This window comes from Rhinolophus ferrumequinum, chromosome 6, assembly GCF_004115265.2.
Source record: "Rhinolophus ferrumequinum isolate MPI-CBG mRhiFer1 chromosome 6, mRhiFer1_v1.p, whole genome shotgun sequence".
Lineage (NCBI taxonomy): Eukaryota > Metazoa > Chordata > Mammalia > Chiroptera > Rhinolophidae > Rhinolophus > Rhinolophus ferrumequinum.
The window spans coordinates 53,777,919-53,799,157 of NC_046289.1; positions in this window are offsets into that span (position 1 = coordinate 53,777,919).

Consider the following 21,239-nt stretch of genomic DNA (forward strand, 5'->3'; position numbering starts at 1 on the left):
ACCCCCCAATTATTGTATTGTCTTCATCTTTGCCCTAATTCTTTCTTTGTAGCTAGCTTTCTTACCTTTTCATTTTTCCTCTTGGAAGCCAAAGTCCCTCTTCATTAAATGGATACAAATGTTGAATTTGTCATTTTGAGACTTTCTCTGCTCTGAAACTGCCTGTCTGGGTTCATGCTCCATTAGCAATGGCTAACAACTTCCTCAAATGTCAAGTCTTTTTTGAGACTGGAGGTTGTACTTAAATAATACTGTGTGTGTATCCTTTGAATCAGTATAATAACAAGTATGAAAGCTCATGACAGTTCATTAAAAAATGACTTAAAACATGCATCATAGAAAGATACCTTAAATGTATTCTTTCCATAAACCTCTTACCAGTCTATCAATAATACATCCAGGTATTATATATCCATATTTTGAAACAGTACTTCAAGTTTCTATGTACAAATAAACATTGGTTTTTAACTTTTCTATATCAGCTCCTTAAGAATCTATATCCAGCTCACTTAACATAGAGAGAAGTATTTCATATAGGCTGAAAGCATTTGACATAATTTAAAAAGTAAAACAATTACAGATTTGACAATGTATGTGTATAAAATGTTGAATTTGGGAACAGAAAACAATAGTCAGAAAGCACAGTCAAAATCCGTATCTTTGAATACAAATGTTCAAAATTTCTATTGAAAAAAAGAAGTTGCTTCTTTTTCTTGAGGTAAGAAACTACAAAAGACCATTCTGGAAGAGTGTACATAGAATTAGTGATCACCTGTCATACATGGCTAGCTAGTTCAACATATGCTAACTGGTAATGATTCTTACATTATTAATGACTTTTTAAAAAATTATTTTTATTGCTATTTATGCTCTCCTTGTGGTATTGCTTTAGGCTTCAGAATGAAGGTAAAAAGTTCTCACTAAATAGAATGTAGAGCTTTGAAGTATAACAAAGCGTTCTTTCTTTCTGCCTGCAGACATAACTTGTTTTATTGCACTCACAGATGTTGCATTTCTTTACAAATTGAAGGCAAGACCCTTCACCAGCCAAAACATTACAACTCACTTTAGTGTGGTGGTCTGGAACCGAACCTGCAATGTTTCTGAGGTGTGCCTATATTCTCCTCTGGTAAGAAGTTGTATCTGATGCAGGAATAAATACAGATCCATCTTGGTTACTTGCAAGAAAAATTTTCGTTTTTTAAATATCTTTACTAAATTTATTGGGGTAACGTTGGTTAATAAAATTATATAGATTTCAAGTATACGTTTCCATAATATGAGGTCAGACAATTAAGTTTGTGAACTTGTTGCAACGATGTTGCTAAACTTTTTTGATATCAGAGGGATTATTCATTATGAATTTATATCAAAAGTTAACCAAGTTTATTATTTGGAACTACTGAAAAGACTGCATGAAAAAGTTAGACGACCTGAACTTTTCACCAACAATTCATGGCTCTTGCATCACGACAATGCCCCAGCTCACATGGCACTGTCTGTGACAGAGTTTTTAGCCAGTAAACAAATAACTGTATTGGAACACCCTCCCTGCTTACCTGATCTGGCCCCCAATGACTTCTTTCTTTACCTGAAGGTAAAGGAAATATTGAAAGGAAGACATTTTGATGACATTCAGGACATCAAGGGTAATACAACCACAGCTCTGAAAAAGAGTTCCAAAATTGCTTTGAAGGGTGGACTAGGCGCTGGCATCAGTGCATAGCTTCCCAAGGGGAGTGCTTTGAAGGTGACTGTAATGATATTCAGCAATGAGGTATATAGCAATTTTTCTAGGATCAGTTCACTAACTAAATTGTCAGACTTCATACATCGTCTATATGTTGCATCATGTGTTCACCACTCAGAGTCAGTTCTCCTTTCATCACTATATATTTGACCCCCTTAACTAACTGTTTCTACCACCCTTTTTATCATTATGAAATGTCCATCTTTGTGTTATCCTTACCAGGTTTTGGTATCAGGGTAATGTTGGCCTCATAACATGAGTTAGGATATATTGCCTGTTCTTCAATTTTTTGGAAGATTTTGAGGAGGACAAGTGTTAATCATCTTTGAATGTATGGTAGAATTCAGTAGTGAAGATATCTTGTCCTGGACTTTTGCTTTTGGGGAGGTTTTGGATGATTGTTTCAATTTCATTACTATTGATCAGTCTATTTAGATTTTCCAGTTCTTCGTTATTCAGTCTAGGAAGGTTATATATTTCTAAGAACTGGTCCATTTCTTCTGGGTTATTGAATTTGGTGGCATATAGTCCTTCATAGTATTCTTGTATGATCCTTTGTATTTCTGTGGTAGCTCTTGTAACTTCTTTTTCATTTCTGATTTTGTTTGTGTCTTTTTCTTCTTTAGTGAGTCTAGTCAGGAGTTTGTCAATTTTATTAATCTTTTCAAAGAACCAGATCTTTGTTGCATTAATTTTTTTCTATTTTTGTTCTCTACTTCATTTAATCTTGCTCTAATTTTTATTATGTCCTTTCTTCTGCTGACTTGAGTTTCATTTTATTTTTTTCTAGTTCTCTATCATGTATTGTTAGGTTGTTTATTTGGGATTTTTCTTGTCTCTTGAGATAGGCCTGTAATGATATAAATTTCCCTCTTAATACTGCTTTCACAGTATCTCAATACTTTTTATAAGATGTATTCTCTTATTTATTTCTATATATCTTTTGATGTCTTGTATTTCTTCTTTGACTCAGTCATTCTTTAGTAGCATGTTGTTTCATCTCCATGTGTTTGTGGTTTTTCCCTGCTTTCTTTTTTTCGTTGATCTCCATTCAAAGCATTGTGGAAGGAGAATATGTTATGATTTAAATCTTCTTGAATTTTCTTTGGCTAGTTTTGTGTTGCAATATATGGTCTATCCTTGAGAATGTTCCATGTGCACTAGAAAAAAATGTACAGTTTGGTATCCTAGGGTGAAAGGCTCTGTAAATGTTAATTATGTCCATGTGGTCGAATGTGTAATTTAAGGCTAATATTTCCTTACTGATTTTCTGTTTGGATGGTGTATCCATAGCTGTCAATGGTGTATTTAGGTTCCCTACTAAAATTGTGTTTTTGTCAGTTTCTCTCTTTAGTTCTGTTAGTAGTTGCTTTATATATTTTCACGCTCCCTTATTGGGAGTATATATATTGATATGTGTTATGTCTTCTTATTGTATTTTCTCCTTTATCAATGTCAATCTTTGTCTCTTGTTACCATTTTTATCCTAAAGTCTGTTTTGTCAGATATAAGAATGAATGCACCTGCTTTTCTCTGGATGCCATTTGCTTTGAATTTTGTTTTCCAGCCTTTCACTTTGTATCTATATTTGTCCTTGCAGCTGAGATGTGTCTCTTGAAGGCAGTGTGTGGCTGGGTTTTGTTTTTTGATCCATTCTTCTATTCTGTGTCTTTTTATTGGTGAGTTCAGTTCATGTACATTTAGGGTGATTATTGATATATGAGGATTTCCTATAGGCACTTTATCTTTTGTTTTCTGGTAGCTTGGTGCCTCTATTGTTTCTTTGGCTTTGTGTTTCTGTAGTTATTTTAGTTTGGTGGTATTCTATGACTTTTTTTTCTCTGTTTCCTCTATGTTATGTGTCTCAGTTCTGGATTTTTTTTTTTTTTGTAGTGGTTCACATTAAGTTTATGTAAAGAAAGTTTCATGTATACAGTAATCCTTTTTCTTCAACATGCTTCTTATCTCCATTTCCCTTTGCAAATTCAGACCTTTACTCCCTCCCCTTTTATATTTGTCATGAATTATACCTGTTTATGCTGTGAGTTCATTTCTGAGTTGCAGTAAGAAATTACCTTATTTTCTTTTTCTTTTTAGTGTTTTCATCTCCTTTACCCTTTATATTATGTTTAAGTGTATAGTGCCCTATTCTGTGTAGGAGTTGTTATTTCCTGCTTCTGTTTGTCTGTTAATAATCTTACTCATAGTTTTGTATCCTTTTGTCTTTTTGTTTCAATTAGAATGGTCACTGTCAGTATTTCCTGTAATGTAGGACTTGTGAAAAATTCCCTCAGCTTCTGTATATCTGGAAAGGTCTTTATTCCTCCTTTATATTTAGAGGATAACTTTGCTGGCTATATTATTCGTGGCTGATAATTTCTCTCTTTCAATAGTTTGAATATTTGATTCTACTCCCTCCTGGCTTGTACAGTTTCTGCTGAAATATCTGATGATAATCTAATGGGCTTTCCTTTGTTGGTTATCATCTTCTTTTCCCTGGCTGCCTTACAAATTCTTTCTTTGTCATTAATTTTTGACAGTTTTAATATAATGTGTCTTGGAGAGGTCCTGTTAGGATTGAGGTAATGAGGTGTTTGCTTCTTGGATTTGAGGATCCAGTTCATTCCAGAAGTTTGGGTAGTTCTCATTGACTATTTGTTTGAATAGGCTCTCTGTGTCCTTCTCCTCTCTTCTCCTTCTGGTATGCCTATTATACTTACATTACTCTTTCTGATGGAGTCAGATAATTCTTGTAGAGTTCTCTTATTTCTTTTAATGCTCTGTTCTTCCATCTGCATCATTTCCAGATTTCTATCTTCGATATCACTAATTCTTTCCTCCATCTGGTCAGCTCTATTTCCTAAGCTGGCTATTTCATTCTTCATCTCCTTTATTGAGTTCTTCAGTTCCAGAATTTCTATTTGGTTCTTTTGGAAAATTTCAATCTCTTTGGGAAAGTATTTATTTTGTTTGTTGATTTTATTTCTGAGTTTATTAAACTGCCTATCTGAGTTTTCTCGCGTCTCGTTGAGTTTTCTCAGAACTGAAATCATGACTTCTCTGGCATTTAAGTCACATATTTCCATGTCTTTAAGTTTATTTTCTAGAGATTTTAAGTTTTCTTTCTGAGCTGCTCGTTACCATGGTTATTCATTGTAATTTATGAATTATTTCTCTTTCTGGGCATTTATGGGAATGGATTCTGCAGCAGGTTGATATGAAGAGGTCTTTCTTTTGTTTTTCAGTAGATAGTGCTGGAGTGTTTTATTAGGTTGGTGCAAAAGTAATTGCAGATTAAAAGGTTAAAAACAATTGCAAAATCTGCAATTACTTTTGCACAAACTTAATATGTTCTTTTTTCCTATCCTGGCTTCTTGTGGTGGAAGATTTCCTGGGGAGGTGAGTATCTCCTCTGTTGAGACAGGTTAGTTAGCATGTTGTTAGGTAGACAGGGAGGTCCCTGGTGGAATAAACAAAAGGCAGCCACATCCTGAAACTTCAGATTCTGAAATAACACCTTTACTCCAGGACAAAATGTAGCAGTGCCTTGAGGTTAATAAATTATCTCATAAAATTCCTTTTGCCCAGACAAACGGAACACATCTGGTAGATAAGAATGGGTTTGTTAATCCCTTTAGGGTGGGCAAACAGGACTAACCTTGTTGCCACGCAGCAGCTAAATCATTTGTTTCTTTCTACCTACCCCCAAAGAAAGGAGAGTCTGTAAGACGGATCCTTTCAGGGACTTTGCTAAACCTTTGTGTTTGCACCTTATGCCTCCCTGTTTGGTACCAGAAAGATGACTGGACAGTCAATGACGAGTAAGATTCTTCACGGAAGGAACAACTCAAGCTAGGCGCAGTCGCGTGGGGACCAACAGGAGAACCCACGGGTTCACAGAGGTGGGCACAGCCCCCCACCTTCCTCAGGCTAAGGAAAGCCTCTGTGGCTGCATTCCTTCCCAGAACCTACAAGGGAAGTGATTCAATGAGGTGCTCTCCATCTATTCATATACATATAGTTTTGTCCCTTGGGGAAGTTGAGACTTATAGTCCAGCTGCCTGCAGGCAAGGGTGATTGACTTAAATCGGTTTCCTATTATGATGTATAAGATTCACAGATCTTGAGATTGACAAGCTTTGTCTCCTTTACTTCCCCACCAAACTAATAAAAGCTGATGCGAAGCCCTATTCGGGGCTTCCAGTCCTTGAGATTGGGGGTCCCTTGGTCTGCTTAAACTCTCTTCATGACTACTGTCTTTTCTTAACCCTGTGCCACCCTCCTCGCTCCCCACAACTCTTGTTGCGCAGGACTGACAAAACCAGATAGACAAATTCCATCAGAAGGCACTAGCTGCCCTTCCCCAAACAGGCAAGGGAAGGTATAAAAGTAAGAGCTTTTGCCTCAGTCAGGGAGAATCCCATTTAGGAATCCCCTCCTGTTTGGGAGTTGTAACACTTTGCTTTTAATAAACTATCCTTTTTGCAATTCCTTGCCTCTCCTTGGTCTATGTGTCCATTCTTAGGTTTCATGAGATACGATCTTGGCAGTCATGGAAATATTCCTACATAACTGTGACCAGGTTACCTTGGTCTCAGGGACCACTCCCAAGGGAGACAATGGGGTTCTGAGCCCCTGAATCTGGTGCTGTCCCTGCAGCCAGATGCAGAGCTGTGCATCTCAGCAGCCCTGGGTGCTCCTGCTGGGATCAGTCATGAAAGGGAAGGCCAGGGTGGGCTGGGAGAGGCAGCTGGTTTGTTTTTGGCTTTGTTCATCTCTGAGCCATGGCGACTGCCAGACCACAGATGCTTTGCTCCTATAACTCCTCCCTTGTCACTGGAATTAGCTGCAGTGTGCATCTGTGGCTCAGGAACTGTTTCTTCAGTTCTTAGGGCTGTAGATATTCTGCTCTTAAATCGGACACTGCTACAGTTTTTTCTCTGGGACCCACTGCTAACACAGGGAAGGTGTGGGGGGAGATGGTTATGCTCCATGACTTTGTTTTCTGCCTGGCAGTGGGGGCTGTTAGATCACAGTTTTAGCACTTCTGTATTCAGTCTTTGCCCCAGTTGCTGGGTTCAGCTCTATTATATGTAATCATTCAGGCAGCATTGCTGGGGCCACAGAGAGTGCACCTGCAGTCTCAATCCTCTCCTCTCCCAGGACCACAGTGAACTCTGGGATCAATCCCACACCCCCCTTTCTGTACTTTTCCCTTCCTGCCTCCCTTGTTCACCTCAGTTTGCCCACCTTCAGTTGTTTCTCTCAGATGTGTTTGTATGTTGTGTAGGAAATCGTTTGTTGAATTATAGCTGTTCAACTTGTTGTAACTTCAAGGGAGGTGATCAAGGGGGACCCCTCATGCTGCCATGTTTCTGACATCACTCTCAGGAAAATTTTCTTATTTCCTCTTGTATAAAACTTATAAAAGTTGGATCATCCAATCTGATTTGCTATTTTATAAGTTTCCAATTTGTAAAGTCCATAGCCTCTGAAATTCTAATTTCAGTGGAGATTGATGCATCAGTACAGGTAGCCCCAACGTATGAAACTATGCATTTGAGTGTGTGAACATTGGGACAGAAAGTTAAGTAGGGGAGTGAAGACAAAGGAGTAGATTTCTCTAGAAGACGCAAGGAAAATATTATTGAGTGACCCTGTGTGCCAGGCACTGTGCCTATGTTTTGCAGGTAATATCTTATTTGCTCTTCATGCCAACTTTTAAAGTTAGTAACTATCATTTCTATTATGGAGAAGAGAAAATTGAGGTTGAGTGAGATCAGGGAACATGACCAACATCATGCAGCCAAACAGATCCAAGATTGCGATTCCAATTTATTTATTTATTTATTTATTTATTTTTTATACCTTGCTTTCTGTGGTGAAGAGCTTCTGAAATGAAACAGAAAAAAGTTGAGGCAGGATGTTACAGTTTTAGGGTTTGAGGCAAAGTGAGTCCAATGTGGGAGGTTAAACACCTTGAGCTTTTTTGGTTTTAGTCACTGCTGAGTTATTTTTCCTGGGCCAGTCTAAGTCTCAGTCTGTGAATCACTGTCAGCTATTTGAGAACATACTTTATACCCATCGTTTTATTAGGGTCATAGGAAGACATCACAATGGCCTAGCACTTAGCACCAGATCTCTAGAATTAGAAGGTAACAGTTATGAGGAAAATGGTCTATCAGCTAACTAAATTGTGTGGCATGAACTTGTGTTTCCTCCCATGTGGGCTGTAGATGCATGGTGTAGAAAAGTATGCAATCTGTGTGCCCATAGGATTGTTTATTTTTGTGGAATGCTGAAAGTACAACTGCTCCTATGCAGGATGAGATATTTTGACATTAAATGGGACTGTGAGGAATCATTAGTGTAGACAGTAATACATTTTACAGATGAAAAGTACATTAAGGGATCAGAAAGGAAAGAGGACAAAGTAAGCTGGAGTCATGGGGGATAGCTTCATAGTAGAAGTGGAATTTTTATTGGGTCTGGAAGCTAGAGCAGGATGCAACAGAGAGGGAGAAAAAAGACATTTCAGGTGTGTGGAACTACATAAACAGAGGCATACCCTCAACAGTATTCCATATTCAGTTCATTCATAATCATTTCTATTTTATTCAATCCCAAAAAGAATTGAGGCATATTTAAAAATACCTATTATTACAGCTTAAATAATGTTAAACAGAGAGCTAAATAAACAGTTAAATAGACAGTTAAATAACAGACAGTTAAAAAAACAGCTCTCTAGGAAGGGCTGCCATAGACAGAAAAATAGGTGAATAACAGAGAAATTGGCTTTATATTTAGCTCTAATTTCCTGGCAATGAAAGAAAGAATGGGGACGTGAGAGTATGTCTGAGAAATGAAAGTATACTAATTCTTTAGATGAGACATGATTTTGTGTGCTTGCATTTCAAGAGTTCAAGTTGGGGAAGATAATGATCAAAATGATAGTTTAGTGTAGAAATATTTTGAATGTCATATACCAGAAACACTATAGGATTGAAATAATACTTGTTTAATCAATGAAGGATTCTTGGTTAATTGGTCCCATCCATCCAGCTATCTATTAAAAGTCTCGGCATCATTACCTAATCTTTCCTCTCTCTCCCCAAGAACAGGCTTGGCAAATAATAGGAGTTTGGCAAACAGTAGATCTCACAAATATTGTTGTAAAAAAAAATACTGAACCATTTTGGTTCCCTAATGTAATAGCTTTGTGATCAGAAAGCAATTTTATAATACCAACTTTGAAATTTCTTTTTTTATGGTCTACCACAAGATCTATACTTATATTCTATCTGTCCTTATAAAGAATGTGCATTCTCTAATTATTAATTGTGCCAAAAATTAAAAATGCTAACTGTAGTACTTAGATGTTTTATTTACTTTTTAAATATTTGCCTATTTGAGTTATCACTTATGGAGAAATGTTAACTCTCGTACAACGAAGGTAGATTTGTCAGTTTCAACTATAGTTCTGAACTAGGATGGCTTCAGTTTCACTAAAATTTAGACAGGCTCTATCCTGACTCTAGGTCCCGGATCACTTTTTTCTTAGAGTGTTTACTTTAGAAAACTTATTGTAAATCTTTTCTCTGTCCCTGTGATATATAAATATTTAAAAAGTCTCTTGTCAGTTTTACAATGCAAGGAGTCTTTCTCAAGTACCTGGGGGATGTCCCTTTGAAATATAAACATCAAGGACGATAGTGCCCTGTGGGGGGGTAGGAGCCTAACTTTGGTGGGTGCCTGGCTTCAAGTTGCAAAACTGCTTGAAGATTCCAGAAAAATTGACCTTTTCTTTGCGAAAGCCAGTTAGCAAATACAGAAGACCTACAATCCTCCCACCCCCTTTCTAAAAACCCTCCCACCCATTGGTGCAATAGAATTTGGACTGCGTTTTGTTCTGTGTCCCCAGTTGCAATAATCTCGAATGAAGTCTTCCTTTATTTGTTTAACTTTGTGCAGTACAATTTTTTCTCTTGTGATGTTTGCAGTCAACCTAATTGTAGTTCCTTGTAGATTATCTGACTTCTCTCTCTGGCAGCTTCTTCTCAGGACCATTTTAATTTTTTGAAGGAGACATTTCCCTACTGTGCAGATAATGTAAATTTGGATTGCATGTCCTCTTGAGAGAAGGTCTTTGTTTACAAATACTCAGGGGAGATGGTTATTGTTTCTGTTACTTTCCACTCACAGTGTTAGCATACAAGTTTCCCACTATTGCAGGCAGGTGGATTTGTCCTACCCTTCCTTAATGGTATGGCCCCTTTAGGGGTCTTGATTCTAGGTGCAGGTCTCAGATTCAGCATATTTTCCCCACATATGTAAACATTTTGACAAACCCAAGCCTAGTTTCCTGTTCTCTTATAAGCAGTAAATCCCTAGAGCTCTAATTTCCAGCGTCAGTGTTGTTCCAAGATAGCTCTAGCTTCTGAGATCACTTGTTATTATTCCAGCTCCCTGTTTTTCTGTCTTTGCTTTTTTTTTTTTTCCATCTTTTGGAAAATTTTCTTTTCAGGGACTTGGCAATGCATTTAAAGTATATTTGATATAATCTATTTATAGGCAGACCTTGGAGATATTGCAGGTTTGGTTCCAGACCACTGCAATAAAGGAAGTATTGCAATAAAGTGAGTCAATCTTTTTGCTGGTGGAGGATCTGGCCTTCAATTTGTAAAAGCCACAACACCTGTGGGGTGCAATAAAGCAAAGCACAATAAGTGAGGTACGCCTCTATTACCTTGGTACTGAACATAAAATTCCCCAAGTACAGAAAATAGACGTAATGAATGAAAAGTTTGGATTTGATCCAATAGATTATGGGAATCTTGTGAATGATTTTCTATGGGGAATGCAGTATTTTGGACAAGACTCTGGCCTGAAAAGAGGTTTATGAGAATTTGGGAGTAATAAAAGTTGCAGTGATTAAACTTTACTCTGACTAGAAGAGAAAGCATACCAGATGAAGGTGGCATGAGGTATTTGATCCCCATATGCCATGAGAATGCATGGGTGGCATCCTCCCAGAGACAATGGCTTCCATTATAATTTGACATTCAGTGCACATATAATGTTTCTAATTCTTTTTCATTATATTAGAAGTAGATTGAAACCCAAAACTGACCCCCATTCCCCTTGTTGATGGTTTAGCAGTTGTCAAAAATCAAAGGACACCAGTCCCTTGGGCTGCTTTACTCCATTTCAGTTGCAAACTATTTCTGAGATGTGAAATGGGTCATTTTATGACCCCTCTTCTCCCTTGAGGCATGTTAATGGCAATGACCTTGCAGTTCCCCAAAACATGACACAAGGCTCAGTTGCTTAATTGGTAAGTGGTTGACCGTACTGAAGGAATGTGTCCTCTTCAGTCTGAGTGCTGCCCCAGAAAACGATCAATAAATAGCATTTTTGTATGTCTTACAATCTGTCAAAGCTGAATGATGGAAAAAAGAAACAATTCTAGAATCTCAAGAATTACAAGGACAGAGGTATGAGGCATATTAATGATGAAAGCGTTTCAAAATTTTCTGGTGTGTTTTCACGTGTCAGAAACTTAGACATTTAGTACGAGTTCTTTTGATGTTGGATTGGCCACAGCTTGAAAGTGGCTAGAAGTGACTGTGATTAATGCATTACTAAGAGTCGTGAGTACATGACAGCTACAAAAATTCTTGGTTATGTAATGAATTGAGTTGGGTGAAGTCTATGAGTTTCCTTCTCCTCAAGTCTATACCAGTGGTGTCTCCAGGATCTCTATGGGGAGAGGGCTTTTGGCCATCAAGAGTAATGGCAGTGGTGCGGTTGCAGGAAGATTGGGAGGCTTGTTCTAAAATGGCATTTGTTTCACAAGCAGACTGTTTTAATATCTTACAAATCAATAAAAATTAGGTATTTTTATTCATGCTTAGTACAGGATTGAGGAAGCCTCAGTGGTCTATATCAAAAATGTATTATTTTAATTTGGGGGGTATTAGGGAGATTGATGGAGATAATGAGGATGTTTGCCCCCCGAAATACTCATTGCTATTAACACAGGCTTAGGCATATCTTTAACATTATGAAACTGGCTTACCCTCACTGTTTTCGATATTTTCTTGCTTTTTTGATGGTGGAATCTTTTGAAATACAGGTTTGGGGGATTAAAGTAGTCACGAAGTGATAGGCTAAATGTATCATACTTGGTTTTTAACCATCCCAAACTCTATATTTTTTCACAGTGATAGATAAATAGGAAAGAATTGCAAGGGATCTTAGAGATCTCCTGGTCCAGCCTCTTCATGCTGCAATAAACTAACATGCAGAGAAGTGACTGAGTTGGTCTCTGATTAGTTATTGGGGGAGAGACTGCTGAATGCTCCTAATATGGATTCACTGATTTACATCTGGTGACAGGACTGAGAATGGTGGTCATGTGACTAAGTTGTAACCATTAAGTAAAGTGCTATGTAATATTTCCAAGATGTCATCTTGAGAGGGGTATGCCCTTCATCCTCATTTTCTATTCTGCTGAAATATGATAAAAGATCAAAGGGATGGCTGGAGCACTAACTTCTATTTTCAACCATAAAGACAAGAGTCACAGCTGAGAGTTTAAAGGAGCCTCAGTCTTGATGACAATGACTGTAGAACTGCCATATTGGCACTAGAGTGCCTAACTCTGGACTTGATCACAAGAGAGAAACACTTCTAACTTGTTTAAACCACTGTTATTTTGAGTTTTCTTTCACAGGAAGTTGAACCTACTCTAGTGATTTTTATCACAGTGCCATATAGCTCTAACAGAGATTTAATCTATGAAATTATGAGTCATTTTATAATATACTATATTTTGTTCAGTCATTAATCTAATATTTCCTTATCTCTTATTTGATGTCAGGCTCTATGCTCTGTATCAACAGTGCAGAGATAAAAAAACAAAAAACACACACACACACACACACAAAACCCAAAAACATAGTACGTACCTTCAACAAGCTTGTGGCTTAGCCAGGGAGATTGATATGTAAACAAATAACTATGACATAGAGTTACAGTAGTTGAAAGTATCTACAAGTACTTTGGTGGGAATAAAAGAGAAAGTGATCAATTCTGCTTTTTAGGTGAGAGGGAAGGTTCACAGAGGAAGAAGTACCTGAGCTGGCCCTTGAAAGATTTGTAGGAGTTCTATAGGCAAGAAAGGGGGAGAGGTAAAGTTTCTGTCAGAGAAAACTTTTATAAAGAACTGGAGGTATGGCACAGAATAACAGATATGGGAAACTCTAAGTGCTTTGGGGTTGGTAAAAATTAGAGTTACTGAGAAAGTGACAGGAGATTATGCTACAGATAGCCCAGACCATTTTATATCTGGTGAAAATATTTGTCATATCCTACCAGCACTTTACTTTAGTGGTCCATGGAAGAAAAGGGGTATCATCTGTGTCCTAAGCCACATACACTTTCATGAAGATTTGTATTTTGGAACATTTGATACTTTTGATTAAATTAAGGAGTTAACATTTACCGAGCATTTACTATATGCCAGAATTATATTATTTAGATGCATTATCTTATTTAATGCAGCACTTTCCAGAGGTAAGTATTATTATCACACCTGTTTTACAGATGGGGATATTAAAGCTTAGATACAACAACTGATTTGTTCAACATTACATGTTTACCAAGTAATACAGCAGAGATTCAAGTCAGCTCTTTCTCCTTCCAGAGGCTAAGCTCTTACGCATTAAGATTTAATCCACTTGTCTTACTGTTCATCTCTCCATCACTATCATCTCTTTCTAAATCATCACTCTATTTCACTAAAAGGAGATCATTTATTTGAATATCAGACACATTTAATCTGGATGGTGCTAGTGATATTGACGTTATTACAAGGAATTCAAATATTTCAAAAGTAGATGAATGATCATCATTCACATGTTGGTCATTGAGATGGCAATTTAAGACATATTTCTAAACCAAATTTGGTGATTTGTGAAGACATATTTATATGTGTGTGTGTGTACGCACTTGTGTTTGTCTATATAGCTATCTAATTACAGAAACCAGGACCTGGAAGCAAACTTAGAAACCAATCTAGTAACTCTCTCAAAGCTTTGGGAAGCCAATGAAGTCTTCCAAGAGTATTTGAATTTCTAAATTTTTGGGTCGTTGGTGAATAACAACACCTGCAGAGAATTTCTGAGTTACAGACATAATTTATTGATTTATTGATGAAGGTAAACTAACAGCCATTTGTAATAGGAGAAAGCATTTGCAGTTATAAATAGTGCAGTCTACTGAAAATGCCAACTGGATGATAATGATTGTTCCAAGGAGTGAAGTGTCACTGCCTATAAAATGATATTTTGGTTTCTTTAGGAAACTTAACTCCTAAACATCTTCGTTGGGAAATTGTAATCAGACAGGCTGATTCTGGAAAATGGTAGAATCATTTTGCAGAAGAGGTGGGTCAATGATAAAAAGGCAGACATCTGAAACTATGAATGTTACAGAATCCTAGATCTGACCCCTGTACTTTTTCATTTATAATGTTGGAAAATATGTAACTTTTCATGAAGTACCATTTTATAGTCTTTTCTAGTTATTTTATTGCGACCCTTATAACTCCTACAGGATCATACCTTTCTGGAGGACACTGTGCTTTTGTTTGTTCGTTTTATTATTTTTCGCATTCTCATATGAGAACCAAGCTAAGTATTAGTCAAATATTTTTTAACTTAACTCCAAAAACAAAGTCAAACCTATACACTGTATAGAAAAAGAATTTACTAGAACAGGAAATTAAGAGAAAGACGATATTGTTTGATTCTCTATTATCATTTTCATTTATTCATTTCACAAATACGTATTGAGAATCTGGTATATAAAAGGCACTGTGCTAGATCTTGAAGGAAATGCAGATAGCAGCTATCATCTTCTTAGGAAGCAAGAGGTCTAGTAATAGAAATAAGACATGGGCATGAAAACAAACAAACAAACAAATAAACAAACTGTAATACAAGATAAAGAGAGGAAAGTGCCACGACAGGGCCTATTTAATAGAATGCCCAGATTGGGTTGTACTAGTTTCAAAATAATGGAGTTAAGATTCTAGCTTTACCACTTATTGTATAAGTTAGAAGAATTGGCTTTATCTCCTAGTACTGTGATTCTTCATTGTAAAATGGGGATAATACTTAATACAAGTTTCTGTATTATTGAGTTAAGTGAGAAGTGCTCAGAATAGTGTATGTCATGTAATTCAGCATTCAATATTTGTTTGTTAATTATCATTAACATTGTTATTATTTAACTGTTAGGATTATTTGGAAAGCTGTACCATGAGGCATGTTTACAGAGCTGTTAGTAGTATGGAGAGACTCAGTGATGTATTTGAAGAAAAACGAATAAATGAAAAAGAAAGACAATGATAAATGTCAGGAAAAAAATGTACAAAAATAGAAATTTTATCGTAGCATACTAGTTGGGTAAACAGTAAGCAATATTTACACATTTCTGGCAATTAAAAAATGGTAAATGATTATACTGGAAAGCTGACAGGACCTGAGATAAAATCCTTATATATCATAATAGGAAACCAACAATAATTTAAAAAATTTATCTGGGGAGTATAGAAGTAGCATGATAGGGGTTTTTAAATATAGATTTAAACATTCAAAGAATCAGTTAAATGAGTTGAAGATTGATGTTGTTAGTCAAGTTTGGTGGACGACATATAAATGAAAAACAAAGTTTTCTCAAATTGTAAAATCTATTTCTAAAAGGAAAAGACAGATTACTTCATTTAAAAACTCTGTGTAGATCTACATATCTAATACGAAGTGATTCTATCATTATTTGCAACAATGTCAATTATTTAATCATTTAAGCAGTATGTTCTCACCTCATCTTTAGAGAAAGATACAAGATTACGGGGGGAGCACAGGTTCTCTGCCTGTCTACAGAATGAACAGAGGGTTTATTGAAACAGAAATGTGAGCTCAGTTGCTATGGTTTTTAAAATTTTATTTGATTTTTGGTGGCAAATGCTGTGGTTCCCTTCTGTGTGGTGAAGGATCAAAATTCCTGTTAAACAGTCAAGCGCTAGTTCTTATTGTTCTCAGGTGTCAGACGTAAATGACTTCAGACGATAGATTGAGGTAAAAAGTATTAATAGAATTTTATAATGTTGGGTTGCTGAGCTAGCTTAGAGAAGAGGTGGCTTGAGAGTGTTGTATGTTTTAGAAAATATGTTGAATAATTTTGTCCATAAATGTTATAGAAATGTAGTAATTATCCAGAACATAAAGAAAGAGTGCCCCTGTTTTCTTCACTTCCCTTTGTTATACATGCAAAAATGTACTCATTTTATGTAGTCAAGAGATAACTCTTAGAATGATTTTGATATACTATAATTTGACTATGAAAGAGCAGTTAACTTTCAAGTATAAGGTTTATGGCGCATCTTTCTCACCTGAAAGAATGTCTCACACTACTGTACTCCTAAAATCAATGATAAAAATACAGCTGTTCCTTCTGATCTGAGAACATTAGAATTGCACTGTAAATGCCATCAATTTTCTTTAAAAATTTCAGAGAATTGATTCATGAGAAAAAAGTATTTATACTATTCATAATATGTCAAATATTCAGCCAGTGTCAGCCACCACTTGGTGTAATGATTTCCAACATTGCTACCTGCTGTGAACAGTGGTAGAGGTGGGTACTTTTATTCAACTTATCATGCCATCTTTCAAGATTCATGGAATCACAAAAGCAAAGCATTTTAAATTTCTGATGTTAACTAATTAATAGTCCTATATTTTCCCTACATATATTACTGTTTTATTGCTTTTAGGCACATTACAGAGTAAGGAGCACCAAGCACCCTTCCTTAGGTTATATAACAGGGAAGAGTCAGTTGACTGATTGAATCAACTTGTTTTCCCAAAGAACAACAGTATTGTTTTAAGGAATTTGTCATACTCTGTGATGGTTTCCTGTTCTTAGGGTTTCCCAAGACTGCCCACCCACTAAAGGTAAGACCACGCTATTATCTTCTTTGTGTCTCTAGTACAAGATGAATTGCTTGGCATCTGAGAAGCACTTGATACATTTCTGTTGAAAGGATAAAAATATGAACAAATAAATACATTTACACACTTTAATTCACTCACAAAGCATTTGACCTATATTTTCATTGATTAAGTATATACTGTGTGTACACCATGGGCTCCAGATGCCAGGGATTCAGAAATGACTAATTATGGTCCCTGACTTCTAGATGCTCATAGTCCATGGTGGAGAAATATAAACAGATAAATGTGGTAAGTGCCTGGACATCGTCACATAAGATGTAGCGTTAAATTGAATCAAAAACACTGAGCTGTGATTTGTAAAGCAGAGAAAAAGAGATCAAAGGAAACAGGGAGCGAAAAGATATGTGTGAAAAAGGGGAAGAATTGAGTGTTAGTGCAGAGTAATTGGGAGAGAGAATATTGGCAGAAAATGTTTTAGGTAAAGCACTTTTTTTAATGTTAGTATCTCTGGTCTCCACTCTAAATGAGATGGGAAGATTTTTAGGCTGGTCATCCATGTATGTATGCATATGGAAACATCTCAAATTTTTTGATAAAAATGCCCCAAGTTTGTATATAGTACATTAGAAATACCAAAGTCAAATGACAGCAGTATGAGAGTATTAAAAGAATTTTTACAATTTGGTATAGTTTTGAATATATATCAACAAAATTATGTATTCATTTTGTATTCATTTAATTTCCATTTTAATATCTAAGTCCAAAGTAATAAAAACAATTTTGTCTGAAAGAATTTTTAGCTGTGCCAATTAACACCTTAAATTGTGATTAAAAATTTACAAATTAGATCTTTCTCCAGGGAGCCTTACATCTGGGGGATATATCCCTTCCATAGATATCTGTTGTCATCTAAACTTACTTCATTTTATTATTCAAACATAACGTGTTTTTTTTAAAACCATAATTCTCAAAAAGAAGAAAAAACAAGATATGATCAAGTCTATTGACTTTTTATTATGTATTTGAAGTTCCTGAGCTGAAAAGTAAAACAATATAAATATTTGACTAATTCCATAATTAATAATATCAACGGTTTAGCTTAACATTGCTGCATAAACCTGGAAAAAAATAACTGTTCTTAAGCAGAAGTGACAATGGGAAATTAATTGGAGTAGTTGCCATCAAATTGATAATTGGGGCTAAATGAATTAACATACATAAAGTATTTAGAGTAGTACCAGCCACATAGTAAGTGTTTGATGAATTTTAGTCCCTGTTGTTACATAAGTTATTTCTAACTTGTTATCACACATTACTTTTATAGAATACAATTTCCTTCATAGTTGATAGATTTTTAGATTTACCAGAATATGCACTGAGGAGATAATGTAGGTACAAACTAATTTGTAAATTAAATTGGTATATAAATAAAATTAATACTTTCGGTGGGTAGAGATGTAGTGTTGTAAAGGCAAATTTTAGCACTGGGAGTCAGACAAGTCAGGAAAAGCTGGTTGAATGTTGACAAGTTACTTTTAGCCTTAGTGTCTATTCTCAAAAAAATGGAAAAATTAACATCAAATTCACAAGTTATCTTTAAGAACTGAATGAAATAACATGTAGAATATTTTAAGTTTCCAGTGTTCCAGCACAGGAAGGAATTGTTTCCTTTTTTATTCTTATTATTGAGTACCAATGATGTGCCTGTGTATTACTTTTCTATTGTTGTCATAACAAATTACCACACACTTAGTGGCTTCAAACAACAGAAATGTATTGTCTTACAGTTCTGAAGTATATTTTATCTTACAGGTTAGAAGTCTGGTATGGCCTCATGGGCTAAAATCAAGATGACAGCAGGCTGGGTTCATTTCTGGAGGTTCTAGGGGAGACTTCATGTTCTGATCATTTGGATTGTGGGTGGAGTTCTTGCTGCTGTAGGACTAAGATCCCATTTCCTTGCTAGATATCATCCAGAGGCTGTCCCCAGCTTCTAGCAGCCAACCACATTCCTTGGTTCATGGTGCCCTTCCTCCATTTTCAAAAGCCAGAAATGGCAGTTTGAGTTCCTCTCATGCTTTGAATTTCTCTTCCTCCATATGATTTCACTGATTGCTTCCTCTGCTTTTAATATTCACGTGATTAGATCGGGCCCACCTAGATAATCCAAAATAATCTCCCTAACTGAAGGTCTTTAACCTTAATCACATACGCAAAATCCCTTCTGCCACGTAAGGTAACATATCCACAGGTTCCTGGGATTAGGGGCCACTGTTCTATCTAGTACAACTAGGAATTGTGGTAAGCAATGTGAAAAATAATAACAATGTAACAAAAATAATATTGATATTTAGCAAGCTCTGTGCTAACTATTCTACGTATAAATTTAATAATCAAGACAACCCAGTGAGTAGGTACTAGGATGGGCCTTATTTTGCAAATGAGGAAACTGAGGTATGAAAGGACAAATCACTTACTCAAAGTCACCAAACCAGTAAGCTGGGGTTTGAACCCGGGTAATCTAGTCTTCGAGCTCAAAACTAACATCTCCTCCTCATTGAATTTTTTTTTTTTTCAAATGGGTGTTGAGGAGATGGGGAAAACGGTAATGAAGTCTCACACATAAATGCGATGTTGTAATTATGGTAAGTTCTAGGAAAAAGATGTGCTCTGTACTAAGAAAGCCGGAAGTTGAGAGATTGGACCTAGCTAGAGAAATGGTAGAACACAACGGCTGCCTGAGTTACTCTGACAAATGCCTAGGCGTTAACTAGATAAAGTCAGGGGGGACAAGCATTCCAGGCAGAGGGCTCAGAATCTGCAAACAGCCTGTGGCAACAGGGCACTTAGCCAGTATGGAAAGACTGAAAGAGGGCTATTATGGCTAGATGAGAGGGACTAAAGGGGCATGTAAGACTAAACTAAGGCTGGAAAAGAAGGTGGGAACCAGACCACAAAGGGTTTGAGGCTATGTTAAAGGCTTGTGTTTATCCTAAAAGCTCTGGAAAATAGAGTTTAAGTCCTAATTACAGGAGCAGATTCATGTTCCAAACAATAACTTAGGCTTTAATAGGGAAAATAGGTTGGAGAAGGCAAGGGTGGTAGCCAAAAACCCCAGGGGAAAATACTGCAGTCACACAGAGGCTTGATGTTAGGACCTTGGACGTGAGCGGGATGAGGAGCCATGGAGAGAAGTATAAGGATTTCAAAGAGAGTTTGCAGGTAAAATTTAAAAAAATGGGTGATGCAATGAATATGGTCGGATGATGAGGCAAGAGACTCAAAGGCCCTAAAGTGTATTTATTTCCTTTTCCTTTTTCATCCTTTTTGGGATTCATTGTAATGTTCTTGGAGTCTTGGAAGTGGTGGTTCTCATTCTGAGCTTCTTGATTCTTCTTCCTTTTCTGGAGCCCCTGATGCTGGAGGTCTGGCTTGAGGCTCGGAATTTGGGGATTAAGAATTATTTTTTTTTAATAGACTATTTTTTTAGAGCAGTTTCAGATTCATAGCAAACTGAGTGGAAGGTACAGAGATTTCCCATATTCCCCCAACACACACACACAGCCTCCCCCATGGCCAACGTCCCCCCCTCCCCGGAGAGGGACATTTGTTACAATAGACGAACCTACATTAATATTTCATAACTACTTGAGTCCAAGTTTACATTACTGTTCACTCTTGTTGTACATTCTTTGGGTGTAGACAAATGTATAATGACATGTACCTGTCATTATATCGCACAGAGTAGTTTCACTGCCCTAAAAATCCTCTGTGCTTCACCTATTCATCTTTCCTCCCCACTAACTCTTGACAACCACTGAACTTTTCACTGTTTCCATAATTCTGCCTTTTCCAGAATGTCATAGGGTTGGGATCATATAGTATGTAGTCTTTTTAGACTGGCTTCTTTCACTTAGAAATACGCTTTCAAGTTTCCTCCATGTCTTTACATGGCTTGATAGCTCATTTCTTTTTAACACTGAATAGTATTCCATCATCTGGATGTAGCACATTTTGTTTATCCATTCACTTACTGAAGGACATCTTGGTTGCTTCCAACTTTCGGAATAATGAATAAAACTTTTACAAATATCCGTATGCAAGTTTTTGTGTAGGTGTAAGTTTTCAATTCTTTTGGATAAACACTAACTAGTGTGATTACTGGATCATACGGTAAGAGTATGTTTAGTTTTATAAGAAAATGCTAAATGATCTTCCAAAGTAGCTGTACCATTTTGCATTCCCACCAATAATGAATGTTGCTCCATATCCTCTCCTTCATTTGATGTTGACAGAGTTCTGGATTTTGGCCATTCTAATAGGTGTTTGGTGGTCTCTCATTATTGTTTTCATTTGCATTTTCCTGATGGTATATTATGTGGAATATATTTTCCTATATTCATGTAACCTGTATATCTTTGGTGCGATGTCTGTTAAAGTCTTTGGCCCATTTTTATATCAGGTTG